Source organism: Cervus canadensis, chromosome X, assembly GCF_019320065.1.
Source record: "Cervus canadensis isolate Bull #8, Minnesota chromosome X, ASM1932006v1, whole genome shotgun sequence".
Taxonomy (NCBI): domain Eukaryota; kingdom Metazoa; phylum Chordata; class Mammalia; order Artiodactyla; family Cervidae; genus Cervus; species Cervus canadensis.
In genome coordinates this window covers 4,584,179-4,608,901 of record NC_057419.1, presented here as the reverse complement: position 1 = coordinate 4,608,901, position 24,723 = coordinate 4,584,179, and positions in this window count along the sequence as shown.

Genomic DNA, 24,723 nt, shown 5'->3' with positions numbered 1-24,723 from the left:
CCATCGTCTCTGGGACCTCCTCTGGTTCATTCTGATTACCTGGAAATACAGAGGTCTCCATGGCCTCTGGGACCTCCTCTGTTTCATTCTGAATAGCTGGAATGGCTGGGATCTCCATGGTCTCTGGAACCTCCTCTGGTTCCTTGTGATTACCTGAAATGGCAGCTGTCTCCATGGTCTCTAGGACCTCCTCTGTTTCCTTGTGATTACCTGGAATGGCAGGGGTCTCCATGGTCTCTGGAACCTCCTCTGGTTCCTTCTGATTACCTGGAATGGCAGGGGTTTCCATGGTCTCTGGGACCTCCTCTGGTTCCTTCTGATTCAGCTGTTCATTCGCCTTGGAAATCTGGCTACAGTGCTTTGAGCATCTGATTTTCTTAAGATTTTTTGTGGTGGGAGTTTTCAGAGAAGTTTTCTTGGGCAGCTTGGCCGGAATGGGATTATTCACCCTCACGGTTACCCTGGCCACCTAGAGAAAACAAGACAGGGAGCAAGAATGGCACTGGTTTAGGGAAGAGTGGGAAGACAGGTTGGAAGGATGGCTTCAGGAGAAGGGGTGTGGGCAGAGAAGGGTTATGTGCCAGGCAAGGTCAGGGGAGCGTGTCTTGTTGGGTGGGGTCCATGGGCAAGAGGATTTTGGCTGGGTTCAGTTCACCTTGACATTTTTTCTGGACCTCAGTTGATAGGAGGTCTTCATCTTCTCCTGAGTAACAGGGGGTGAGTGTTCCATAACTACTCCAGAGCCTTGAGGCTTCTCACTCACCTCAGTCATTTGGAGGACTCACAGTGGTCTGTTCATATACCCGTCCACATGAAGCCTCACCCTCATGCTTTATGAGGTCAGCAAGTCTCTTCCCCAGCCAATGGTCGCCCTGGGTGAGCTTTGACATCACAAAGCCCCATCCTGACGTGTCTAGCAGAGGATAGGGAGCAATTCAGATGATTTGCTGGGAGAAATGAGGCATTATTAATGCCCTCAAGAGGCCGCCAAACTCACCTCTATGTCAAATCTGATGGGTCACAGAGCAGGCAGAGTGCATCTCTTCCAAACCGTGCTACACAGCACCACTCCTCCTCGTCTGCATTCATTCTGTTCTCTCTCAGCTTTCACCATTATCTAGCTTTCATATCTTGCCTAAACTCCCTGCATGATAACTAGGCTCTGTTGAAGTGTCTGTGGAAGTGAGAATCATTGCTCGTTCGTCCTGCAATGTCGTCTTATTGCAACTTGAAGCCCACTAAATTCTGGGCCAGCCGACAGAAACCTTACCATCCTGACTTCTCGTATCAGGGTTCCCGGAGCTCGCCTCCTTTTCTGGTCTCCAGTCGGAAACCCTTGTCTTCAGGCTGTGAGAATGCAGTGAATGCACTTGCCGTTTCTCCACATGGAGCTGTCTCGTTTCCAGTCTAGGACTCAGGGTCACCTCACTAGGAGTACTACCCAGGCTTGGGTTTGAACAGGGTGATGGGATGGGGCAGAAAAATGTATGTTTCAAGCCGTACTGAGGGATCCCCTGCAGGAAATGCCCACCTGGGGCTGATTAGGATTCCCAGCAAGGGATGCAGCTTGCCCAGAGCTGTGTGAGCCTTGTGTGCAAAGGTCTTCTCAACATGTGCCCTCACAAATCTCTTTTCTCATCTTGTTTTCCTCCTGGAAGCTCCTTGGAGCTTACCTCACACCCAAAACCAAGGAGGACTTCATTTCCATGAGCAGCTGCCACAAGCGTCCAGCTTCTTGGACGAAACACTAGGTCATCCTGTCCTGTGCTTCTAGTTCCCATGGTCTCTCATTGAGCTGGTTGGCTCTGGAGGAAATGGGAATGGATTGTGTGCTCCACCTCAGTCCTCGTTTTCCAATTGACTCGTAGGGTCAACCAGCGTGAGGTGCACCCTGGGGACAGTTTGTTAGCTTAGTGGGTCTATTGGGTTTCCTGTGAAGTGTTCACATCCTGTTGTCCATTTTTGGCTACTCACCCAGGGTCTATCACACTGCTGAAATTATTAAGAGGTAGAAAAAGCACACCGTAAACAAACCCAAAAGATGACTCTTAGCATTTTTAGAAAATCTTAAACCTGATAGAAAAATGGGCAACAAGCACGAGCCAACCCTTTGTAAGAAAGATGTATCACTGGCCTTTAAATTTATGAAGACATATTTAAAGACATGACCAGCCAATTCACAAGAAGAGTATGGAACGAGCCCCGAACCACATTCAGAACATATTAAATCAAACGAAGGTAAGAAAAATCATACTAAAATTCCCTTGAGAACTGAAACTCAAGCAGAAGTGGCATAGATTTTAGTAATTGAAGACAGAGACATTAGGATACTTGGATAAATGTGTTTTGTGTGTTCTAAACATAAGGAGAGGCATGGAAATCCTAAAATAGGCCCCATTTGATCTTACAGATATGAAAACCATAGTGTCAGATGAAGAACATTTTAAGGGTTTCCTGATGGCTCAGATAGTCCAAAAAAAAAAAAAAAAACCCACCTGCAACATGGGAGACCAGGATTCAATCTCTGGGTTGGGAAAATCCCCTGGAGGGGGGAATGGCAGCCTGCTCCAGAATGCTTGCCTGGAGAATCCCCATGGACAGAGGAGCCTGGTGGGTTACAGTCCATGGGGTCAGAAAGACTTGGATATGGCTGAACCACGAAGCACAGCACAGTGCAGCACATTGAATAATTGTGAAAGAGATTCAGGTAGGGAGGAAAGAGGGAGAAAGAGAAACAAGGGAAATGAAAGGAAAGAAAGAAAATCTTCCGTTGCTGGTGAGAACAGAGCAACCAGAGATGTGCCCCAGCAGGACAGCACCTCACATGTCCATCGGAGCACTCTCAGCCGGTTTGAAACAAGCATCTCCAACTTTGGTCCCACTCCTTCAACCAAACTCATGGGCAGGGTTTACACTCATAGGCTAATAGTCATGATGGTTTCTCCTCATTCAAATGCTGATTCACCCAGAAGTGAAAAAGACACGTGTGCCCCAATGTTCATCACAGCACTGTTTACAATAACCAGGGCATGGAAGCCACCTGGATGTCCATCAGCAGAGAAATGGGTAAGAAAGCTGTGGTACATAGACACAGTGAAATATTGCTCAGCCATTAAAAAGAACACATGTGAATCCATTCTAATGAGGTGGATGAAACTGCAACCTATTATACAGAGTAAAGTAAGTCAGAAAGAAAAACTCCAATACACTATTCTAAGGCATATATATTGAATTTAGGAAGATGGAGATGATAACCCTATATGGGAGAGCAAAAGAGACACAGATTTACAGAACAGTCTTTTGGACACCGTGGGAGACGGCGAGGGTGTGATGATCTGAGAGAAGAGCATTGAAACATGTACACCATCATATGTGAAAGGGATATCCAGTCCATGTTCGATGCATAAGACAGGGTGCCCAGGACTGGTGCACTGGGCTCACCCAGAGGGATTGGATTTGGAGGAAGATGTCGGGGAAATCAGGATGGGGAATATATGTTCTCCCATGGCTGATTCATGTCAATGTATGGGAAAATAGACCACAATATTGTAAAGTAAATACGCACCAATTAAAATAAATAAAATAAATAGAATCCTTTGATAAAAAGGGCCTAATCACTGTTGACTTTTGACCGACAAAAAAGTCCTTCTTTTCCTTCCTTTCTTCCCTTCTTCCTCCCCTCTCTTTCTTTCCATTTCTTTCTGATTATACAACTGTTAACGCTTGCTTTCCATTTATCTTTATGACAAAGTCCTGACTGTATACCCCATGTTGTACAATGCATACCTGAGCTCATCTTCCACCTAACTATCACTGTGTGCTTCCCACTCCAACACCTCTGTATTGCCCCGCCCTCTTCCCCTCCCCGCTGGGAACCAGTAGATGCTTCTCTATATTTGTGCACCTTCATTATTATCATGTTATCTACTTTGTAGAACCTTTACATTTTAAAAGTGATATCATACAGTATTTGTCAATCTCTGTCTGTGTTATTTTACTCAATATTCGACCTTCCATGTGGCTGCAAATGTCAATATTCCATTCTTTTGATGGGGCAGCTCCTTTGTATGCCTTTTGAACAAATGGCACTGCCCCCCCACACACGACACTGTTCCCCAGCTAAGTGTCCATCTCTGCACTCACACAGAGAAACTCCAAGTCCGTTTCCTCTTCTCCCATGGGAAGTGTGTCTTTGAAGCTCAGTCTGGAACCAGTTCTTCCCCTAATTTCTGGCAACCTGGACCTTCTGGTCCCATTTCCAACTCCATGGAAGCCATCTCCCCTCCTCATCACACACTTATCCCTTCCCTGCCCTCTCTGCCTCCCACTATCAGAGAACTCAGAGAAAAACATAATTTCACAGCAGCTTGATTTTATTTTATTTTATTTTCGTTATTAGTGTATGCAGTTGCTATAATATTCAGCATTTGTACTTTTGGCCATTATTCACCGTCAGACCCCCAAGCATTTCTGAGGTGTGTAGCCATGTCACGAAGTCACTGGCTGTCCGCTGGTCAAGCTGGAATGGCACGGTTCTCCATCGTCTCTGGGACCTCCTCTGGTTCATTCTGATTACCTGGAAATACAGAGGTCTCCATGGCCTCTGGGACCTCCTCTGTTTCATTCTGAATAGCTGGAATGGCTGGGATCTCCATGGTCTCTGGAACCTCCTCTGGTTCCTTGTGATTACCTGAAATGGCAGGGGTCTCCATGGTCTCTAGGACCTCCTCTGTTTCCTTGTGATTACCTGGAATGGCAGGGGTCTCCATGGTCTCTGGAACCTCCTCTGGTTCCTTCTGATTACCTGGAATGGCAGGGTTTCCATGGTCTCTGGGACCTCCTCTCGTTCCTTCTGATTCAGCTGTTCATTCGCCTTGGAAATCTGGCTACACAGCTTTGAGCATCTGATTTTCTTAAGATTTTTTGTGGTGGGAGTTTTCAGAGAAGTTTTCTTGGGCAGCTTGGCCGGAATGGGATTATTCACCCTCACGGTTACCCTGGCCACCTAGAGAAAACAAGACAGGGAGCAAGAATGGCACTGGTTTAGGGAGAGTGGGAAGACAGGTTGGAAGGATGGCTTCAGGAGAAGGGGTGTGGGCAGAGAAGGGTTATGTGCCGGGCAAGGTCAGGGGAGCGTGTCTTGTTGGGTGGGGTCCATGGGCAAGAGGATTTTGGCTGGGTTCAGTTCACCTTGACATTTTTTTCTGGACCTCAGTTGATAGGAGGTCTTCATCTTCTCCTGAGTAACAGGGGGTGAGTGTTCCATAACTACTCCAGAGCCTTGAGGCTTCTCACTCTCCTCAGTCATTTGGAGGACTCACAGTGGTCTGCTCAGTGCCCCTGAGCACCCCTATATATACCCGTCTGCATGAAGCCTCACCCTCATGCTTTATGAGGTCAGCAAGTCTCTTCCCCAGCCAATGGTCGCCCTGGGTGAGCTTTGACATCACAAAGCCCCATCCTGACGTGTCTAGCAGAGGATGGGGAGCAATTCAGATGATTTGCTGGGAGAAATGAGGCATTAGTAATGCCCTCAAGAGGCCGCCAAACTCACCTCTATGTCAAATCTGATGGGTCACAGAGCAGGCAGAGTGCATCTCTTCCAAACCGTGCTACACAGCCACACTCCTCGGGCATTCATTCTGTTCTCTCTCAGCTTTCACCATTATCTAGCTTTCATATCTTGCCTAAACTCCCTGCATGATAACTAGGCTCTGTTGAAGTGTCTGTGGAAGTGAGAATCATTGCTCGTTCGTCCTGCAATGTCGTCTTATTGCAACTTGAAGCCCACTAAATTCTGGGCCAGCCGACAGAAACCTTACCATCCTGACTTCTCGTATCAGGGTTCCCGGAGCTCGCCTCCTTTTCTGGTCTCCAGTCGGAAACCCTTGTCTTCAGGCTGTGAGAATGCAGTGAATGCACTTGCCGTTTCTCCACATGGAGCTGTCTCGTTTCCAGTCTAGGACTCAGGGTCACCTCACTAGGAGTACTACCCAGGCTTGGGTTTGAACAGGGTGATGGGATGGGGCAGAAAAATGTATGTTTCAAGCCGTACTGAGGGATCCCCTGCAGGAAATGCCCACCTGGGGCTGATTAGGATTCCCAGCAAGGGATGCAGCTTGCCCAGAGCTGTGTGAGCCTTGTGTGCAAAGGTCTTCTCAACATGTGCCCTCACAAATCTCTTTTCTCATCTTGTTTTCCTCCTGGAAGCTCCTTGGAGCTTACCTCACACCCAAAACCAAGGAGGACTTCATTTCCATGAGCAGCTGCCACAAGCGTCCAGCTTCTTGGACGAAACACTAGGTCATCCTGTCCTGTGCTTCTAGTTCCCATGGTCTCTCATTGAGCTGGTTGGCTCTGGAGGAAATGGGAATGGATTGTGTGCTCCACCTCAGTCCTCGTTTTTCCAATTGACTCGTAGGGTCAACCAGCGTGAGGTGCACCCTTGGGGACAGTTTGTTAGCTTAGTGGGTCTATTGGGTTTCCTGTGAAGTGTTCACATCCTGTTGTCCATTTTTGGCTACTCACCCAGGGTCTATCACACTGCTGAAATTATTAAGAGGTAGAAAAAGCACACCGTAAACAAACCCAAAAGATGACTCTTAGCATTTTTAGAAAATCTTAAAACCTGATAGAAAAATGGGCAACAAGCACGAGCCAACCCTTTGTAAGAAAGATGTATCACTGGCCTTTAAATTTATGAAGACATATTTAAAGACATGACCAGCCAATTCACAAGAAGAGTATGGAACGAGCCCCGAACCACATTCAGAACATATTAAATCAAACGAAGATAAGAAAAATCATACTAAAATTCCCTTGAGAACTGAAACTCAAGCAGAAGTGGCATAGATTTTAGTAATTGAAGACAGAGACATTAGGATACTTGGAGTAAATGTGTTTTGTGTGTTCTAAACATAAGGAGAGGCATGGAAATCCTAAAATAGGCCCCATTTGATCTTACAGATATGAAAACCATAGTGTCAGATGAAGAACATTTTAAGGGTTTCCTGATGGCTCAGATAGTACAAAAAAAAAAAAAAGGAAAAAAAAAAAATAACCCACCTGCAACATGGGAGACCAGGATTCAATCCCTGGGTTGGGAAGATTCCCTGGAGGGGGGAATGGCAGCCTGCTCCAGTATGCTTGCCTGGAGAATCCCCATGGACAGAGGAGCCTCTTGGCTTACATTCCATAGGGTCAGAAACACTTGGATATGGCTGAACCACGAAGCACAGCACAGTGCAGCACATTGAATAATTGTGAAAGAGATTCAGGTAGGGAGGAAAGAGGGAGAAAGGGAAACAAGGGAAATGAAAGGAAGGAAAGAAAATCCTCCGTTGCTGGTGAGAACAGAGCAACCAGAGATGTCTCCAGCAGGACAGCACCCCACATGTCCATCTGAGCACTCTCAGCCGGTTGGAAACAACCATCTCCAACTTTGGTCCCACTCCTTCAACCAAACTCATGTGCAGGGTTTACCACTAACAGGCTAATAGTCATGATGGTTTCTCCTCATTCAAATGCTGATTCACCCAGAAGTGAAAAAGACACGTGTGCCCCAATGTTCATCACAGCACTGTTTACAATAACCAGGGCATGGAAGCAACCTAGATGTCCATCAGCAGACAAATGGGTAAGAAATCTGTGGTACATAGACACAGTGGAATATTGCTCAGCCATTAAAAAGAACACATGTGAATCCATTCTAATGAGGTGGATGAAACTGCAGCCTATTATACAAAGTGAAGTAAGTTTGAAAGAAAAACACCAATACACTATTCTAGGGCATATATATGGAATGTAGGAAGATGATGATGATAACCCTGTAAGGGAGAGCAAAGAGACAATGATTTACAGAACAGTCTTTTGGACTCTGTGCGAGCCGGCGAGGGTGGGATGATCTGAGAGAATAGCACTGAAATTTGTATATTGTCATATGTGAAAGGGATAGCCAGTCCATGTTCAATGCATAAGACAGGGTGTCCACGACTGCTACATGGACTCACCCAGAGGGACTAGATTGAGAAGAAGATGTCAGGGAAATCAGGATGGGGAATACATGTTCTCCCATGGCTGATTCATGTCAATGTATGGCAAAATCCACCACAATATTGTAAAGTAAATACCCACCAGTTAAAATAAAGAAAATAAAATAGAATCCTTTGATAAAAAGGGACTAATCACTGTTGACTTTTGAACAACAGAAAAGTCCTTCTTTTCCTTCCTTTCTTCCCTTCTTCCTTCCCCCTCTTTCTTCCCTTTTCTTTCTGATTATACAAATGTTTTAGCTTGCTTTCCATGTATAGGTATGACAAAGTCATGACTATATACCCCATGTTGGACAATGCATCCCTGAGCTCAACTTCCACCTAACTATCACTGGGTGCCTCCCACTCCACCACCTCTGTATTGTCCCGTCCTTTTCCCCTCCCCGCTTGTAACCAGTAGATGCTTCTCTATATTTGTGCACCTTCATTATTATCAGATTATATACTTTGTAGTATGTTTACATTTTAAAAGTGATATCATACAGTATTTGTCAAACTCTGTCTGTGTTATTTTACTCAATATTCTACTTTCCATGTTGCTGCAAATGTCAATATTCCATTCTTTTGATGGGGCAGCTCCTTTGTATGCCTTTTGTACAAATGGCACCGCCCCTCCACACACGACACAGTTCCCCAGATAAGTGTCCATCTCTGCACGCACTGAGAAACTCCAAGTCCTCTTCCTCTTCTCCCATGGGAAGTGTGTCTTTGAAGCTCAGCCTGGAACCAGTTCTTCCCCCTAATTTCTGGCAACCTGGACCTTCTGGTAGCATCTTCAACTCCACAGAAGCCATCTCCCTCCCTCCTCACACACTTATCCCTTCCCTGCCCTTTCTGCCCCCCCACTATCAGAGAACTCAGAGACAAATATAATTTCACATCAGCTTGATTTCTTTTATTTTCCTTATTAGTGTATGCAGTTGCTATAATATTCAGGATCTGTAATTTAGGCCAGTCCTCAGCGGCCAGACACCCAAGCATTTCTGAGGTGTCTAGCCATGCCCCGAAGTCACTGGCTGTCCACTGATCTAGCTGGAATGGCAAGGGTCTCCATGGTCTCTGGGACCTCCTCTGGTTCGTTCTTATTAGCTGAAATGGCAGGGGTCTCCATGGTCTCTGGATCCTCCTCTGATTTGTTCTGATTAGCTGGAATGGCAGGGGTCTCCATGGTCTCTGGGACTTCCTCTGGTTCATTCTGATTACCTGGAATGGCAGGGGTCTCCATGGTCTCTGGGGCCTTCTCTGGTTCCTTCGGATTACCTGGAATGGCAGGGTTCTCCATGGTCTCTGGGACCTCCTTTTGGTCCTTCTGATTCACATGTTCATTCGCCTTGGAACTCTGGCTACAGAGTTTTGAGCATCTGATTTTCTTAAGGTTTTTTGTGGTTGGAGTTTTCAGAGAAGTTTTCTTGGGCAGCTTTGTCAGAGTGAGATTATTCACCCTCACGGTTACCCTGGCCACCTGGAGAAAACAAGACAGGGAGCAAGAATGGCACGGGTTTATGAAGAGTGTGAAGACAGGTTGGAACGATGGCTTCAGGAGAAGTGGTGTGGGCCGAGAAGGGTTATGTGCCAGGCAAGGACAAGGGAGGGTGTCTTCTGGGGTCAGGTCGATGGGCAAGAGGAGTTTGTCTGGGATCAGTTCATCTTGACATTTTTTTCTGGACCTCAGTTGATAGGAGATCTTCATCTTCTCCTGGGTAACAGGAGGTGGGTGTTCCATAACTACTCTGCGGGCTTCTGGCTTCCCACTCACCTCAGTCATTTGGAGGACTCACAGTAGTCTGCTCAGAGACCCTGAGCACCCCTATATATACCCGTCCCCATAGAGCCTCACCCTCAAGCTTTATGAGGTCAGCAATTCTCTTCCCCAGACAATGGTTGCCCTTGGTGAGCTTTGACATCACAAAGCCCCATCCTGACATGTCTAGCGGAGGATGGGGAGCAATTCAGATGACTTGCTGCGAGAAATGAGGCATTTGCAATGCCCTCAAGAGGCCTCCAAATTCACCTGCCACCTTCATCTCTATGTCAACTCTGATGGATCAAACAGCAGGCAGAGTGCATCTCCTCCAAACTTTGCCCCACAGCCACACTCCTCTCACGTTCATTCTGTTCTCTCTCAGCTTTCATCATTATCCAGCTTTTCATTTCTTGCCTAACCTCCCTCCATGACAACTAGGTTGTGTTTGAATGTCTGTGGAAGCGAGAATCACTGCTCATTCGTCTTTCAATGTGGTCTTAATGCACCTTGAAGCCCATTGAATTCTTCGCCAGCCGGCCGAAGCCTTTCCATCCTGCCTCCTTGTCTCAGTGTTTCCAGATCTCTCCTCCGTTTTCTGGTCTCCAGTTGGAAACCTTTGTCTTCAGGCTGTTTGAATGCATTGTATACACCTTCCCCTGCTCCACACGGAGCTATCTCATTTCAAGTCTAGGACTCAGGGTCACCTCACCAGGAGTACTACCGAGGCTTGGGTTTGAACAGGGTGATGTGGAAGGGGCAGAGAAATGCATGTTTCAGGTTTTGCTGGGGGATCCCATGCAGGAAATGCCCAACTGCGGCTGATTAGTATTCCCAGCAAGTGGTGGAGCTTGCACAGAACTCTGTGAGGCTTGTGTGCAAAGGTCTTCTCAACACGTGCCCTCACAAATCTCTTTTATCATCTTGTTTTCTTGCTGGAAGCTCCATTGGAGCTTACCTCACAGCCAAAATCAACGTGTAATTCATTTCAATGTGTAGCTGCCATAAGCTTCCAGTTTCTTGGATGAAACACTGAGTCATCCTGTCCTGTGCATCTAATTCCCATGGTCTCTCATTGAGCTAGTTGGCTCTGGAGGAAAGGAGAATGGATTGTGTGCTCCACCTCAGTCCTCATTTGTCCAATTGACTCATAGGTTCAAACAGCCTCAGGTGCACCCTTGGAGACAGTTTCTTGGCTTAGTGGCTCTTCCTTGGTTTCCTGTGTAGCGTTCACATCCTGTTGTCCATTTGTTGTTTACTCACCTAGGGTCCATCACACTGCTGAACATTTTAAGAGGTAGAAAAATCATGCCATAAACAAACCCAAAAGATGACTCTTAGAATGTTTAGAAGATCTTAAAACCTGATAGAGAAATGGGCAAGAGGCAGGAGCCAACACTTTATAAGAAAGATGTATCACTGGCCTTTAAATTTATGAAGACATGTTTAAAGATATGAACAGAAAATTCACAAGGAGAGTAAGAACTAGCCCTGAACCACATTAAGAACATATTAAATCTAACGGAGGTAAGAAAAATCATAATAAAATTCCCTTGAGCACTGAAACTCAGGCAGTAGTAGCATAGATTTTAGTAATTGCAGACAGAGACATTAGGATACTTGGAATAAATGTGTTTTGTGTGTTCTCAAAATAAGGAGAGTCATGGAAATCCTAAAATAGACCCCATTTGATCTTACAGATATAAAAATCATAGTGTCAGATGAAGCCTTTTTTAAGGGTTTCCTGATTGCTCAGATAGTAAAAAAAAATAAATAAATAATTAAAATAAAAACCCACCTGCAACATGGGAGACCAGGATTCAATCTCTGATTTGGGAAGATCCCCTGGAGGGGGGCAATGGCAGCCTTCTCCAGTCTACTTGCCTGGAGAATCCCCATGGACAGAGGAGCCTGGCAGGCTACAGTCCATGGGGTTGCAAAGTGTTGGACATGGCTGAACAATGAAGCACAGCACAGTGCAGCACATTGAAGGTTCGTGAAAGAAATTAGGTAGGGAGGAAAGAGGGAGAAAGGGAAACAAGGGAAATGAAAGGACGGAGAGAAAATCCTCGGTTGCTTGTGAGAACACAGCAACCAGATGCCGGAGCCTGCCAGCAAACTAACTGGTCAAGAACGCAATTACCAGAGTACCTAGGAAAAAGAAGACTCAGAAAGAAGACTCAGAAAGAGAAAGATGGGGTTGAGAGGGACGGAGTCCGCTTGCGTTGACTCCACCAACTTTATTGAAGAATACCATGCCTATATATACGCTAACAGGAGTTACTAAGAATAGATCGAGGGTTTTGCATATGTGCAGAGCTACAGATGTTTTAAATTTCCACACTTAAGATCAGTAAAGCATTAATTACCCTAGCGCCCAACATGATTAAGATGAATAGAACATTAGATAGAAAACTGGCTTCATCAATAGAACATTATCTAGATGGAAAACAGGTTTCGAGCATGATGAGTTTATCAGCACCAGAAAAACAGGCAAAAGGTCACCCGTGAGTTTTTTTTACCTGAAGGTGACAAATGCCAGTCTATACTTTAGCAAGAAGGGGTGGCAGGACAAAGAGAGACCCTTTGTTCTCTCTTAGGGCCATAAGGGCCCTGTAGGTTCAGGCCGGCTCCCTGCAGCTCCCCCTTTTCTTTAAACTATTGGCAAATATGTCTCCTTCAGGGGAACCCGTTGTGCCTGTAAATGAGAAAACAATATTTTGTTTATCATCTCAGATATACATTGACAAATGCAGTGGCCAAAGTTTATTTCCACAAACCCATCGGGTATTGTTAGGAGTTGTCCATCTTATACCAGGATTATTGTTCCTAGTCTGACCTAGGCCACACAAAGGTCTTATTAGTGTCAAATGTCATATCTATCACAATTTTACATTTGTAGGTAGGTAACAGTCCCATATGTTTCATCAGGTTTCCTGGGAGTGTTCGGTCTTCAAATTTGGTATATAAGTCTTTTGCTCCCAGCAAATGTCAGCAGGGGTCAGTAGCTGTCCTTTTTCAGGGGTCATCCAGAAATACTCATCCCAAGCTTGATAATAATCACCTTCAAATCGATCAGGAGCACTGGGGGAAAGCTTGGTTAATTACTGCACACGCCAATGTAAGAACAACATAGGCCAGAGCAGATCGGGGTTGAGCAGTGTCAGCGGCCATCCTTCTTGCTTGTAAGATGAACTCATGCATCCACTGAGCTGTCGGGTATGCACCTCTCTGCTGTAGAGACAGCAGACTCATTTGCTGGTTCAGTGATCTTCTCCGTCTGGTGTACCAGCCTTTCCGGGAGCCAGCATGGTGTTTCGGCATCCTATGGAAAAACACATACATAACCCCTCCCCCAAATTAATACTGGATCGGGAATAGATACATGAACATAAGCGACCAAAGGAAGGAACATGAGTGACATCCATCTGCCAAAGGTGATTAGGTAAGAGTCCATGAAGGTTGACACCTAGATGAGGGACTAGAGGAAATTGAGGACAAACAGAACAAGATTTAACAATTTGTCGTGCAGTTTCTCGAGGGATTTGAAATTGCAGATGAAGGGTATTGCTATTTTGATGATGTCAGGCATGAACAATATATTTACTATCCGTAAACAAATTAAAAGGCTGTAAAAGATATTGAGAACAGACTTTGTGAACTGCTGAAAGTTCGACTTCTTGAGCAGAGGTATATCCAGTCTGCCAGGAAAAAGAAGTATTACTAACCACAAAAGCAGCAATTCCATTAGAAGATCCATCAGTAAAAACAGTTAGTGCATTTTGGATAGGGGAATTGGAAACATTTTTGGGGATGATAAATGAATGTTGACTAGCAAAATGTAAAACTTTGTCAGGAGGTAAATGATTGATAATCTGTCCTGTAAAAGAATCAAAAGCCAAAGCCCATGAATCATTAAACTGAAAAAGCCATTCCTGTTGTTCTTTAGTATAAGGTACATAAATGTAAGTAGGATCGGCCCCCAGCCTTTCTCTGGAAAGACGTCTTCCTTTGGCTACAAGGAGGCTAATAAAATCAAAGAAAGGAGTAAGAACTTTTGAAGGTGATACAGGTAAATGGATCCAATATAAAGGGGCATGTTGATATAACACTGCCGTCGGAGTATGTTTTGAGGGAAACACATATAATCCCCACGATCGAGAAAAGTCACAGTAGGTAGCAGAATGCTGAGAGAGGGCCTGTTCTACTAAGGCCAGAGCAGCTCGCCCCTCATTGTTTAGTGTTCTAGGGGAAGAAGGATCAGCGGATCCTTTTAAAATATCAAACAAAGGCTTCAATTCTCCAGTAGTCAATTTTAGATAGGGACGGATCCAATTTATGTCCCCTAATAATTTCTGAAAGTCATTTAAAGTCTTCAGATTATCTTTTCGAATCTGAAGTTTCTGCGTTCGAAAGGCTTCTCCCTCCAACCTAAACCCCAAATAAGAAAACAGCGGGGATTCTTGTATTTTTTTCAGAAGCAATTTGCACTCCAAATCTAGTTAATTGAAGCAATAGTAGGTCATACGCTTGCAAAAGAATACCCTCTATACAATGAGCAAGTAAAATGTCATCCATATAATGAACCAAATAAACTTCAGGATAAGTCTTTCGAACGGGGTCAATTGCCTGATCAACAAATTTTTGACAAAGTGTAGGGCTGTTAGCCATGCCCTGTGGAAGGACTTTCCAATGATATCTTCATGCAGACTGTTTAAAGTTTGTAGAGGGAATACTAAAAGCAAAGCGATGACAATCATTAGGATGTAGAAGTATCGTGTAAAAACAATCTTTTAACTCTATAATTATTTTATAGGTTGCATGTGGTGTCCCAGCAGGTGAGGGCAAGCCGGGCTGGAGTGGTCCCATAACCACCATAGTTTCATTAACTTTGCAAAGGTCTTGTAACAACCTCCACCTGCCAGACTTCTTTTTAATAACAAATATGGGGGAATTCCAAGGGGAGTTAGATAGCTCAATATGTCCTAGTTGCAACTGCTCCTGTATCAATTGCTCAGCTGCAGAAAGTTTCTCTTTAGTCAGGGGCCACTGATTAACCCAGACAGGTTCATCAGATTTCCAGGTGATTGGGTCTGCATGGATTACAGGAGAATCAGTAACCCCCATTAAAAACAACCTAATCCAGATCTAGAAAGTTTAGAAATAGGCATAACTGGTTGGGTAATAGCTTGATTATTTCTTCCTAGCCCCTGCTGGGGAAGTAACACTTGATTCATCATCATCTCAGAAATAATCTGATTTGGAGCAAAAATATAAACCCCCATTTGTTGCATTACATCTCTTCCCCATAAATTAACCGGGAGATGAGGGAGAATGAAAGGTTGAAAATCTCCCTCATGTCTTTCAGAGTCTCTCCAATGTAGGATACTGCTGCTCTGCTGTGGATTTTGAGATTGTCCTATTCCCTGTAACATGGAAAAGGCCTCCTGTTTGGGCCAATGCTGAGGCCAATGCTCTTCAGCTATAACTGACACATCCACACCAGTATCTAAGATCCCTGTAAATGTAGTATTTTCAATAAAAAGATCTAGTTTGGGATGCTCAGCAGAAATGGACTGCACCCAATATACATCAGAAGAGCCAAAACCGTCAGTCTTTCGTTCTCGTTTAGAAACAGTTTTCCCCTCTAAATGAGGAGGTAGCAAAACCAGTTGTGCTATTCGTTGATTGGTGGGAATGCTAATTATATTTGAAGGTGCATGGGCCATAATTTTAAGTTCCCCCGTGTAGTCTGTATCAATCACCCCTGGGGACACTGACAACCCTTTCATAGTCCAACTACTTCTACCAATAATTAGTCCTACACTTCCTTTTGGTAACGGCCCAAAAACTCCAGTTGGAATGGCTTGCATTCCCATATCAGGTGTTAATGCTGTGTGGGTGGTGGCACACAAGTCCAATCCTGCGCTGCCTGGGGTGGCTAGGAAAAGGCTTTTAATGCCAGGTCGATTAGATTTGACTGAGGCTCGGTCTGAAGTGCCCCATAACATTGTTTTGGGGCCTGGGGCTGGCCGCTCACCCAGTTTCCCGACTGTGGAGGAAGAGGTTTGCCTTCTATATTCATTTTTGATCTACAGTCCCTGGCCCAATGTCTTCCTTTTTTGCATCTGGGACATACATCAGGATTCTTTGTACTATCTAAATTATTTTTCTTAGGACATTGGGCCATACGATGTCCCAGTTGTCCACACGAAAAGCAACTACAGGGAGGCCCTCCCTTTTTCACACCACCCTTGTTCTTAATCTGTTGATATAAAATTTCCTTGATAGTTTATCCCTGGATAGCAGCAGCCATAGACAATCCCTGAAGATAGGAAGGGCCAATGTCAGCGCAAATTCTTATATAATCTGTTAAACCCCCCTTCCTTCTATAAGGTCTCAAAGCAGCGTGGCAAGCAGCATTTGCTTTTTCATATGCCATCTGTTTAGTTAGAATAATGCCAGCTTCTTCATCTCCAATAATTTTAGACACAGCGTCAAGTAACCCAGCGATGAAATCCTGATAAGGTTCGTCAGGTCCTTGCCTAATTTTTGATAAATCTTCAGTCTTTCTATTTGAGGCAGGGAGTTTTTTTCCATGCTTTTATTGCTGCTTCATTAATCTGTGGGTAGGCTTGTTCAGGATAGTTTAACTGCTTATTAAGATCTCTAAATGCTCCTTCCCCCATTAACATATCAAAGCTAACCTGCAGCCCATTACGGTGATTACGATTTTCAGTGTTGCTGCAGACCTCGCCATATTCCGAGCGCCACAAAAGATATTCACCTCCTGAGAGACAGGCTCGTGCAACAGACTTCCAGTCATTTGGGGGCAAACATTGAGATGATAGACTTTCAATTACAGCTAAAGTAAACAGCCCAGTAGCCCCCTGTTGGGCACAAGCCTTTTTCAGCTCCTTCAGCTTTTAAAAAGGCAGAGGATCATGATACCTGCGACGACTGGCATCTTCAAAAACAGGGAAGATCATAGAATATCCCTCAAGATTTTCACACTGATCTCGGGCTGCTTTCACAGCCATTTGAAGTGGTGAAAGGACTGGCTTTGTTAGGCTAGATGAGATGTATACAGGCGCTGTTGGAATCAAAGGCGCTTCTGGGAGGGGAGGGGGAAGGAGCGGGAACGGCCGCGGAAGCGAGTCAGGATCTAAACCTGCTACGTTTTAGATGGTGTTTTAGAATGCAATGGTTTTGCTGTATCCAAAGGTAATAAGTCTAGTTGTTCTATTCTCTGAGATATGGATGTTAACATATCTTTAAGTTCAGAAAAAGGGGAGCCTTCATCTTTATTTTTGTGTTTAGTTACTATAAAGGCATCCCAATTTTCTTTATTATACTCAAAAGCCTACTCATCTAAGTCGTCCCGGGCTTCAGGGGAAAGTTCTGAATCAGAATCTTGCTTGGGAACAATATTCTCATCATTATTTTTTCTAGGACTAGGGATTATTGGGGAATCATACATGTGCTCCGCTACCCTCTGAGGAGTACTCAAATATTTGGGTGTTATAAGTTTTTCTGTTTAGACACTGAAACTCTTGTAGCTTTTAACATAGAAACAAAGAACTCTCTACTATTATTTTGCCTCATGAGTTTTACTCTCAACTATACCCTCTGAACCCGCAATAATCAAAAATACCTGTACTCGTAGATACTTTTTTACCTCATAGATATCTTTCTACATACAGTGGGACAACTTTATTTCTTCGGGTGGCTGTACGCTGGAATTCGTTCCCAACCCTGCTCGGGCGCCACTGTGCCGGAGCCTGCCGGCAAAAGAACTGGTCAAGAACACAATTACCAGAGTACCTAGGAAAAAGAAGACTCAGAAAGAGAAAGATGGGGTTGAGAGGGACGGAGTCCGCTGGCGTCTGACTCCGCCAACTTTATTGAAGAATACCACGCCTATATATATACGCTAACAGGAGTTACTAAGAATAGATCGAGGGTTTTGCATAGGTGCAGAGCTAGAGATACTTTAAATTCTCACACTTAAGATCAGTAAAGCATTAATTTCCCTAGCGCCCAACATGATTAAGATCAATAGAATATTAGATAGAAAACAGGCTTCATCAACAGAACATTATCTAGATGGAAAAGAGGTTTTGAGCATGATGAGTTTATCAGCACCAGAAAAACAGGCAAAAGGTCACCGGTTTGTTTTTCCCTGAAGGATACATATGCCAGTCTATACTTTAAGAAGAAGGCGTGGCAGGACAAAGATAGACCCTTTGTTAACTCTTAGGGCCGTAAGGGACCTGTATTTCAGGCCAGCTCCATGCCACCAGAGATGTCCCCTCTGTGTCTATTTTGATGTCTCCCATATAGGGTTATCATCTGCATCTTCCTAAATTCAATATATATGCCTTAGTATAGTGTATTGGTGTTTCACTTTCTGACTTACTCCGCTCTGTATAATAGGTTCCAGTTTCATCCACCTCATTAGAATGGATGCACTTGTGTTCTTCTTAATGGCTGAGCAATATTCCATTGTGTCTATGTACCACAGCTTTCTTAACCATTTGTCTGCCGATGGACATCTAGGTTGCTTCCATGCCTGGTTATTGTAAACAGTGTTTTGATGAACATTGGGGCACACGTGTCTTTTTCATTTCTTGGTGAATCAGGATTTGAATTAGGAGAAACCATGATGACTAATAGCCTGTTAGTGGCAAACCCTGCACATGAGTTTGCTTGAAGGAGTGGGACCAAAGTTGGAGATGGTTGTTTCAAATCGGCTGAGAGTGCTCAGATGGACATGTGGGGTGCTGTCTTGCTGGGGGACTTCTCTGGTTGCTCTTTTCTCACCAGCAACTGAGGTTTTTCCTTCCTTCCTTTCATTTCCCTTGTTTCCCTTTCTCCTCTTTTCTCGCTACCTGAATTTCTTTCACAAACATTCAATGTGCTGCGTTATGCTGTGCTTCGTTGTTCAGCCATTTCCAACTCTTTGTGACTTCATGGACTGTAGCCCGCCAGGCTTCTGTGTCCATGGGCAGTCTCCAGGCAAGCATACTGGAGCAGGCTGTCATTCCCCCCTCCAGGGGATCTTCCCAACCCAGGGATTGAATCCTGCTCTCCCATGTTGCAGGGTTTTTTTTTTTTTTTTTTTTAATTATCTGAGCCATCAGGAAACCCGTAAAATGGGCTTCATCTGACACTCTGTTTTTCATATCTGTAAGATCAAACGGGGTCTATTTTATGATTTCCATGACTCTCCTTATTTTGAGAAGACACAAAACACATTTATTCCAAGTATCCTAACGTCTCTGTATGCAATTACTAAAATCTATGCCACTTCCGCCTGAGTTTCAGTTTTCAAGGGAATTTTAGTATGATTTGTCTTACCTTCGTTAGATTTAATATGTTCTTAACATGGCTCGGGGCTAGTTCCATACTCCTCTTGTGAATTCGCTGCTCATGTCTTTAAACATGCCTTCATAAATTTAAAGGCCAGTGGCACATGTTTCTTATACGTGGTGGCTCGTGCATCTTGTCAATTTTTCTATCAGGTTTTAAGATCTTCTAACAATTCTAAGAGCCATTTTTTGTGTTTTTTTATGGCGTGATTTTTCTATGTATTAATATATTCAGCAGTGTGATGGACCCTTGGTGAGCAAGCAACAAATGCACAACAGGATGTGAACACTTCAGAAAACACTCAGGAAGACCCACTAAGCCAACAAGCTGTACACAGGGGTGCATCTCAGGCTGGTTGACCCTACGAATCAATTGGACAAACGAGGACTGAGGTGGAGCACACAATCTATTCCCCTTTCCTCCAGAGCCAACCAGCTCAATGAGAGACCATGGGAACTAGATACACAGGACAGGATGACTCAGTGTTTGGTCCAAGAAGGTGGAAGCCTGTGGCAGCTGCTTATGAAAATGAATTCCACCTTGGTTTGGCTGTGAGGTAAACTCCAAGGAAGCTTCCAGCAGGAAAACCAGATGAGAAAAGAGATTTGTGAGGGCACGTGTGGAGAAGACCTTTGCACACAAGGCTCACACAGTTCTGGGCAAGCTCCACCCCTTGCTGGGAATACTAATCAGCCACAGGTGGGCTTTTCCTGCATGGGATCCCCAGAAAAACCTGATACATGCATTTCTCTGCCCCATCCCCTCACCCTGTTCAAACACAAGCCTGGGTATTACTCCTAGTGAGGTGACCATAAGTCCTAGAGTTGAAAAGAGACAGCTCCGTGTGGAGCAAGGGCAAGTGTATTCACTGCATTCTCACAGCCTGAAGATAAGGGATTCCGACTGGAGACCAGAAAAAGGGAGTGAGCTCCGGGAACACTGAGACAAGGATGCGGGATGGAAAGGTTTCTGTCGGCTGGCCCAGAATTCAATGGGCTTCAAGGTGCATTAAACCACATTGCAGGACGAACGAGCAATGATTCTCACTTTCACAGACACTTAAACACAACCTAGTTGTCATAGAGGGAGTTTAGGAAAGATATGAAAAGCTAGATAATGGGAAAGCTGACAGAGTTCAGAATGAATTCCCGAGGAGTGTGGCTGTGGGGCAAAGTTTGGAGGAGATGCACTCTGCCTTCTGTGTGACCCATCAGTGTTCACATAGAGGTGAGGGTGGCAGGTGAGTTTGGAGGCCTCTTGAGGGCATTACTAATGCCTCATTTCTCCCAGCAAATCATCTGAATTGCTCCACATCCTCTGCTAGACATGTCAGGATGGGGCTTTGTGATGTCAAAGCTCACCCAGGGCCAACCTGGGCTTGGGAAGAGACTTGCTGACCTCACAAAGCATGCGGTTGTGGCTTCATGTGAACGGGTATATATAGGGGTGCTCAGGGGCTCTGGGCAGACCACTGTGAGTCGTCCAAATGACTGAGCTGACTGGGAAGCCACAGGGCTCCAGAGTAGTTATGGAATACCCACCTCCTGTTGCCCAGGAGAAGATGAAAACCTCCCATCAATTGATATCCAGAAAAAATGTCAAGGTGAACTGAACCCAGCCAAACTCCTCTTGCCCATCGACCCCACCCCAGAAAACACCCTCCCCTTTCCTTGCATAGCACATAATCCTTTTTTGCCCACACCCCTTCTCCTGAAGCCATCGTTCCCACCTGTCTTCACACTCTTCCCTAAACCAATGCCATTCTTGCTACTTGTCTTGTGTTGTCCAGGTGGCCAGGGTAACCGTGAGTGCAAATAATCCCATTCCGGCAAAGCTGTCCAAGAAAACTTCTCTGAAAACTCCCACCACAAGAAAGCTTAAGAAAATCAAATTCTCAAAGCACAGTAGCCAGAGTTCCAAGGCGAATGAACAGCTGAATCAGAAGGAACCAGAGGAGATCCCAGAGTCCATGGAAACCCATGCATTTCCAGCTAATCAGAATGAACCAGAGGAGGTCCCAGAGACCATGGACACCCCTTCCATTCCAGCTAATCAGAACGAACAAGAGGAAGTCCCAGAGACCATGGAGACCCCTGCCATTCCAGCTGGACTGTTAGACAGCCAGTGACTTCGGACCATGGCTAGACACCACAGAAATGCTTGGGGATCCTGATTCATGTCAATTTATGGCAAAACCCACCACAATATTGTAAAGTAAATACCCACTAAGTAAAAGAAATAAAATAAAATAGAATATTTTGAAAAGAAGGGCCTAATCAGTATTGACTTTTTGACCTCCAAAAACGCCCTTCTTTTCCTTCCTTTCTTCCCTCCTTCCTCCGCCTCTTTCTTTCCTTTTCTTTTTGATTATACAACTGTTAAAGCTTGCTTTCCATTTATAGTTATGACAAAGCCTTGGCTCAATTCCCCATGTTGTACAACACATTCTTGAGCTCAACTTCTACCTAAATATCACTGCATGCCTCCCACTCCCCCACCTCTGTATTGCCCCTTCCACTTGTCCTCAGTGCTGGTAACCAGGAGATGCTTCTCTATATTTGTGAACCTCCATTATTATCATATTCTCTTCTTTGCAGTATGTTTACATTCTATAAGTGATATCATACACTATTTTTCAATCTCTGTCTGAGGTTTTTACTCAATATTCTACCTTCCATGTTGCTGCAAATGCCAATATTCCATTTTTTTGATGGGGCAGCTCCTTTGTATGCCTTTTGAATAAATGGCACTGCCCCACCACACACGACCAAGCTCCCCAGCTAAGTGTCCATCTCTGCACTCACACAGAGAAATTCCAAGTCCTCTTCCTCTTCTCCCATGGGAAGTGTCTCTCTGAAGCTCAGTCTGGAACCAGGTCTTCCCCCGACTTTCTGGAAACCTGGACCTTCTGGTCCCATCTCCAACTCCACAGAAGCCATCTCCCTCCCTCCTCACACACTTATCCCTCCCCTGCCCTCTCTGCCCCCCACTATCACAGAACTCAGGCACAAACATAATTTCACATCAGGTTGATTTTATTTTATTTTCATTATTAGTGTGTGCAGTTGCTATAATATTCATCATCTGTACTTTTGGCCAGTACTCAACGGCCAGACCTCCAAGCATTTCTGAGGTGTCTAGCCATTCCTAGAATTCACTGGCTACCCACTGGTCCAGCTGGAATGGCAGGGGTCTCCATGGTCTCTGGGACCTCCTCTGGTTCGTTCTGATTATCTGGAAATGCAGGTGTCTCTATGGTTTCTGGGACCTCCTCTGATTCATTTTGATTAGCTGGAATGGCAGGGGTCTATTAAATCTCACGATGGTAAGAAAAATCATACTAAAATTCCATTAAGAACTGAAACGCTCACAGAAGTGGCATAGATTTTAGTAATTAAAGACAGAGACATTAAGATACTTGGAATAACTGTGTTTTGTGTGTTCTAAAAGTAAGGAGAGTCATGGAAATCCTAAAATAGATCCCGTTTGATCTTACAGATATGGAAAACATAGTGCCCATTTTAAGGGTTTCCTGATGGCTCAGACAGGAAAAAGAAATAAAACCCACCTGCAACATGGGAGACCAGGATTCAATCCCTGGGTTAGGAAGATCCCCTGGTGGAGGCAATGACAGCCTGATCCAGTATGCTTGCCTGGAGAATCCCTAAGGACAGCGGAGCCTGGCAGGCTACAGTCCACGGGGTCACAAAGAGTTGGACATGGCTGAGCAACGAAGCACAGCACAGTACATCACATTGAATGTTTGTAAAGAAAGGCAGGTAGGGAGGAATGAGGGAGAAAGTGAAACAAGGGAAATGAATGGAAGGAAAGAAAATCCTCTGTTGCTGGTGAGAACAAAGCAACCAGAAATGTCCCCCAGCAGGACAGCACCACACATATCCATCTAAGCACTCTCAGACGGTTTGAAACAACCATCTCCAACTTTGGTCCCACTCCTTCAACGAAAATCATGTGCAGGGTTTACCACTAACAGGCTAATAGTCATCAGGGTCTCTCCTCCTTCAAATCCTGATTCACCCAGAAGTGAAAAAGACACGTGGGCCCCAATGTTCATCACAGCACTGTTTACAATAGCCAGGGCATGGAAGCAACATAGATGTCCATCAGCAGACAAATGGGTAAGAAAGCTGTGGTACATAGGCACAATGCAATATTGCTCAGTCATTAAAAAGAACACATGTGAATCCATTCTAATGAGGTGGATGAAACTGGAGCATATTATACAGAGTGAAGTACGTCACAAAGAAAAATACCAATACACTATACTAAAGCATATATATTAAATTTAGGAAGATGGAGATGATAACCCTATATGGGAGACAGCAAAACAGACAGAGATTTAAAGAACAGTCTTTTAGTCTCTGTGGGAGACGGCGAGGGTGGGATGATCTGAGAGAATAGCATTGAAACATGTATATTATCATATGTGAAAGGGATAGCCAGACCATGTTCAATGCATAAGACAGGATGCTCAGGCCTGGTGCACTGGGCTGACCAGGAGGGATGGAATGGGGAGAGAGGGGGTATCAGGATGGAGAACGTATGTACACCCATGGGTGATGCATGTCAATGTATGGTAAAAACCACCACAATATTCTAAAGTAAATACCCACCAATTAAAATAAATAAAATAAAATAAAATACTTTCCTTTGATAAAAAGGACCTAATCAGTATTGACTTTTTGACCTCGAAAAAAGCCATTTTTTCCCTTCCTTTCTTGCGTCCTTCCTCCCTCTCTCTTTCCTTTTCTTTCTGATTATACAAGTGTTAAAGCTTGGTTTCCATTTATAGTTATTACAAAGTCCTGGCTCTATTCCCCATGTTGTACAATGCATCCCTGAGCTCACCTTCCACCTAACTAAGACTGCGTGCCTCCCACACCCCCAACTCTGTATTGGCCCTTCCTCTTCCCTTCCCCGCTGGTAACCAGTAGATGCTTCCTTATATCTGTGCGCCTCTATTTTTATCATATTCTCTAATTTGCGGTATGTTTAGATTCTGTAAGTGATATCATATAGTATTTGTTTATCTCTGTCTGTGATACTTTCCTCAATACTCTACCTTCCATGTTACTCCAAAAGTCAATATTCCATTCTTTTGATGGGGAATCTCCTATGTATGCCTTTTGAACAAATGGCACTGCCCCCCACACACAAGACACAGCTCCCCAGCTAAGTGTCCATCTCTGCACTCACACAGAGAAACTCCAAGTCCTCTTCCTCTTCTCCCATGGGAAGTGTGTCTCTGAAGCTCAGTGTGGAACGAGTTCTTCCCCCTTCTTTGTGGCAAACTGGACCTTCTGGTCCCATCCCTAACTCCACAGAGGCCATCTCCCTCCCTCCTCACACAATTACCCCTTCCCTGCTGTCTCTATCCCCCACTATCAGAGAACTCAGAGAAAACTATAATTTCACGTGAGGTTAATTTTATTTTATTTTCCTTATTAATAAATGCTGTTGCGATAACATTCAGCATCTGTACTGTTGGCCAGTACCTAGCAGCGAGACCCCCGAGCATTTCTGAAGTCTCTAGCCATG